Source organism: Trachurus japonicus, chromosome 10, assembly GCF_045865225.1.
Source record: "Trachurus japonicus isolate A0001 chromosome 10, Traja_1.0".
Lineage (NCBI taxonomy): Eukaryota > Metazoa > Chordata > Actinopteri > Carangiformes > Carangidae > Trachurus > Trachurus japonicus.
The window spans coordinates 2482004-2487427 of NC_140916.1; positions in this window are offsets into that span (position 1 = coordinate 2482004).

The following is a 5424-nucleotide window of genomic DNA, read 5'->3' on the forward strand; positions in this document are numbered from 1 at the left end:
CAGTGTTAATGCACTGACGTATACTCAATATAGTAATTGTAAGTTTCCAGGCTTGATGCTAAGCTAGGCTAACACACTGTACCGGCTGCAAATATATGTTTATGTGTTTAGTGTGAGAGGAATCCTATAATGTTGGGGACATTTATTCATTCATCATTATTATTACATGTCAATAAAAACTGCACACTCATGACTTCATTTCAAATTAAAAGCCAGACAATCTTATCTATGTCTCATTTCCATTTCCAGTTGCTGCTGTTTCTGTTGATTCACATTATTTAGCTCTACCTGTTTCTTTAGCCTAGCAGTTAGGAATGGCTTCCCTCTCTCAGTCATGGTGTCAGTCAGTAAACGTCATCATGTAGGCTGGAACTGATGTTCCCCTAATGTTTACCAAATGCTGTGAGACTTTAAGGAGAATGATAAACCTCTTTTCACATTGTCATTGTAGTTTTAAATCGAGATTTAGCTTGAATCTGTGAAATGTTCACAAGTTACATACATTTCTTAATTATATTGATAGAAAACAGAATAAACTTGTTTTTCTGTTGCAGGTTATTCTATAGAAACATAATATATGGGTTTGTTTGGTTTAACCACAGATGAACTTCAGCAGAGACTCCTGCCCGACAGCAACAGACCTTTGTAAGGTCTCAGTCCGATGGGCAGTCGAGCCGTGGTCAGCACCAGAGTTTGATTGACATATAGAGCAAAACCAGTTTGGTATAAAAGCTCCTTTAGCTTGGTGCTGTTTTATTTTTAGATAACTGAGAGTAGCTTTTGTTCATTTTAAAATAAAAAGTAGATAAATCCCCGAACCAGGAGTCTGTAAAATGTATTAATAAAAAATATGTATTGTTCAAGTGATTTGTAGGATATATATCTATAAAATAGTGTCTCTGTATTTTGAACCATTTCTTACAGCTGGTGTGTTTATCAAACACTGCAGCCACCCATGAGGCGAGTGCAGGAGTGGAAAACAAAATCACCTTTGTCTATCAAACAATATCTCCACAGTATGTATGTCTTCCACTTCTATCCGGAGAAAATCGGCTGAGCTTATTGTAACAGGTTTCATAACACAAATGAAACACATTTATCTGAGTGAAACAGAAAGAAAAGAAAATGAAATAAAGTTATGAGGAAACAGTTGAAGTCCGAAAACTCGTGTCATGTTTTTCTCTTTTTTCTTTCTTTCTTTTTTTGTGCTAAAGACCAACAGGTACATGCTGCTGCCGTTTGATGTGGATGTTTATGATGATGATGATGGTGATGATTGTGATGATAATGGTAGCACCTTTGTCCCTTCAGTTGTAGACAGGGATAAGCTGGACTCATTCTTGAACTGTTAAGAAAAGAGGCTCAAGCCAGAAACGGTGCAGTGCTCAATAGACGTTCAACAAGGGGAAGGTGATGTTATTGAGTGGCCTTTAGTAATATACTGGATCTCTTTTGTTGCAGATAAAAGTGCAAGATGTGGAGAGGAAACCTCGCTGTGAGACACAGTTTGGAGCAAAATACATGATAAAGAAACACAACGAGAACAGATTCGCTTCTCTGCACCGATCAGACGCTGCAAATCTGATGAAAAATGTCCTTGTAGCCACGGAAACAAAGGCTCCCAAACATGCAAACCAGCCCCTGTTAATGCAGAAAATTACAAAATAAACACTCTTGTGGGCAAAAAGCGACACCCGACTGTGTGGCTGGTGTCCAGCTGTGCCTGAAGAAAGACCGAGGGAGAGGAGGGATGGATGGATGGATAGGAAAAACAACGTCTGCTCCAGTTGCAGGATGAAGTATTTTGATCGGGGGACGTGGTGGTAAATAACGGGTAAAGTAAAGGGTGTGTCAGTCCTGGTATGTGCGTGCTGCAGCTCTAAGTTCATCAACCCGCCCGACGTTCATGTCTCTGTAATTAGCCAAAAGTACAAACTGCTGTTTACAGAGAGGGCGTAATTAGCCAGCCAGGGAAAAGACAGGACACAGTAAATAAATATTGCTCTGAAATATACATGATCATACAGGTTGTTGCTAATGTTTACAACAACAACACCCTGGTAGTTCAAATATCGTTATACACCTGGTTAGGATGGCGGCAGACGCTTTATCTTTCCATGCAGCGTTAGAAAGTGTTTCAAGCAGTTTAGACCGCAAGTTTATTTTGAAAAAAGAGCAACGTTTCACATTTTTTTCCTCATCGGATTTCTGTCGCTCTACATACGTCATTGGCTAAGCTGCGTCCGGACGCATTTGATTGACATTCGTAAACCACGCCTCAAATACGATTAAAAATGAACGGGTGGTTCCCAGACTGAATCTCAATCTACACTGAGATGAGGTCTGGAGTTAGCCAGGCTAGGTGACAGGAGCCTTGTGATGCAATAAATCCTCTGTAGACTCCTTTTGGTTTGGTCTTCATGGTCTTTCATAGCTACAAAGGGCCACACCTTTGACGACCGCATCCTCCAAGACGCATTATAGTTAGAATAGAATGCCTTTATTTGTCATTATACTCGCGGTATAACGAAATTAGAGCTACAGTTAGCTACGGTTAGCCAAAGGTTAGATAATGTTGCTCCGAAGCAGCAGGTTGTTGTACAGAAGTATTGCTACAGTAGGCTACATTACGGCCATGGCGTGATTAGACTTAAGTAAATTAAAGACTGTTGTCATGGTTTCTGTAACCCAATAATATGGTCAAAGCTGTGGAACGGTTACGCATGAAGGAAACAACATTAACTATAGGCCGACGACCACTTCTTTACTACCACTTCTTTCACTGTCCATCCATCTACCGCAACTTCCTCCTGTCGTTGACTTTGTCCCTGTCGCCTCCGTCATCAGAAATTCTGACTTCCTGAACTCACAATCCAAGATGGCCGCTCCGAACTTCAACAAATTCCACATTATATTGTTTAGTAAGATAAAATAAGATAAGATAAGATTCCTTTATTCGTACCACAGTGGGGGAATTTATAAGGTTGCAGCAGCAGACAACAGCAATGAAATGAATAGCACAGACAGTAACAAGTGGCAAATGGCAGCAAAAACAAAAGCTATTTGTAATAGAGTAGGCTACTTCATGAATAATAAGAATAAGAAAATATATATAGCCTACAGACACACATACATTGTGTGTCTTTAAATCAGATGTAGGCTACTTACAGTAGCTGTTGTCCACCTTTCACTTGTAAATATGTTATTGTTTTCACGCACAAACTATAGTGTAGTGTTATAGGTCGCTATAGCTAACAACACAACAACAATAACAGAAGTTTCTCTCCTGCAAGCGTCCATCTTGCTTTCCTGACTTGTTACCCAAAACGCACTTAACTTGGATGTGGCATCATCATAACCTCAATCATCTTAACGGTGCTTAGGCTATATCATTATATGACGTTGCAGCAAAAACCTGACTATGGTTCATAATAAGCTGTGGGCGCATGCTTTGAAGTATTTCTATTTCCTGCTTCTTTATATTTTTACTACATCAATACAAGGAACTACTACCAATATATTAATGATGTATTTTACCAATTAAGCCACACAGCAGCCTAAATAAAGCAATTAAAATCATCCTTTATGGGAAGTTATGCTTCTACATGCGCACATCAATGACAACTTGCCATCCAGTAACTAAAATGGATCATTTTGCACTTGAAATACATTTACATTTGGTACTTTGTGCATGTTTTTTTATGTTCATACCTCTAATGGAGTATTTCTGCACTTGTACTGAAGTTCATTAACGTCTCCCACCACTGGATCCGCTGTAATAGGCCGACATCACATTATCTGTGCAACTTCAGAGAGGAAAATGTTATTTCTTATTAAAACAATCAGTCACATGTGACACTGCTTAACGCATGGAGTGGCTGCGGGCTTCTATAAACAGCTGAGATTATAATGTGACAGCTACAGGCCTTTATGTCGGTTCACACTGCAAAATAATCTTCTCACAAAGTCATTTCCCCTCTTAAAGGCTCATATTCTTTCAACCAGAGCTTGTTTTTAAAATCTAATTTTATTTGCCTTGTTTCTTCCTCTCTGTTTACCCACTCATCAGTTTTGAAAACTCCCTCTACAATATGTTTCCCACTGCTGCTTCTTCTCTCTTCTCTTTTTCTTTTTTACAGTGCAACACAGTAATGTGTATCTGAATAAAAGCAAAAAGGTGAAATGAATTTTTTGCCTTTTTAATTCTCTTTGAATGATGCATTTGGATTAGCCCACTAAGCAGATGCACTGAGACGGAGGCAGCCATATGCAAAAAACATAATCCATATGTGTTGTGTGTAATATCACAGTACAGTAAGCTGCTTTGGATAACAGCCTGCATCCACCCCATGCTGCTTTTTGTTCATATAATAGGCGCAGCTGTAATAACAGCCCATAATGTCGAGTAAATATCAGTATATTTTTCAACTCTAGACTCCATTTTGTTTTATTTCCCCCTGCCTCTGTCTCTCTCCGGCTCTATCCATCCACACACACACACACATACACAAACACAAACACACGCACACACACACATAGGCAGGAAAAGCCCGGGCTGAGCTCGAGCTGCGCCTCTCGTGCACCACTTGCCGATTGTCGCCTGTAGGTGGCGCTCAGAGCGCGAGAGACGGCAGCTCGAGCCTCCCGTGGCAGGACGGAGCTGGAGAGAGAGAGAGGCAGAGAGACATAGGGAGGCAATTAAAGAGAGAGAGAGGGAGAGGGAGGGACAGAGAGAGAGAGAGAGAGAGAGAGAGAGAGAGAGAGGGATGACAGGGAAAAAAAATAGAAAGAGGCATCGAAGCATTTATTTACTGTATATAGGAGAGGAAGTGGAGAGAGAGCCGAGGTTTGGACTGTTTGAATCGGAGAGTGTGGCAGATAAACATCCTATCAAAGAGTGCGTGCGTGTACGTATGCGCGTGCACGTGCGCGTGCGTGTTTCATGGCTTTGACCACAGTTTTCTCTCCTTTTCATGTTTAATCTCGGTTGATGATGGAGAGACTCGATCGGACCTGTGGCTCTGAGAGTGCGCACTCACGCTTTAACCGATATATAATACTAATAATACTACTACTAATAATAATTATGATGATAAAGATAAAACACACATAAACATAGGCTACACATACATAGGTTGTTCACACAGCTTTGTAAAGAAGGGAGAAGAAGGGAGAAAAAAAATGAGAGAAAATGTTGGGAAATCCACTGAGTGAGTTAGTTGTTGGGGTAGATGCTCGCTCCGCCTCCCCGGTATAGTGTAGAGCTATATGAGGGAGGGGGGGAGGAGGAGGGGGAGAGGGGAGGGGGGAGAGAGAGAGAGAGAGGCTTGGTAGAGACCGAGAGAGAGAGAGAGAGAGAGAGAGAGGGTAGAGCGAGCGCAGTCGTTTGGATTCACTCCACTTTCTCATCACACACAGTCACAG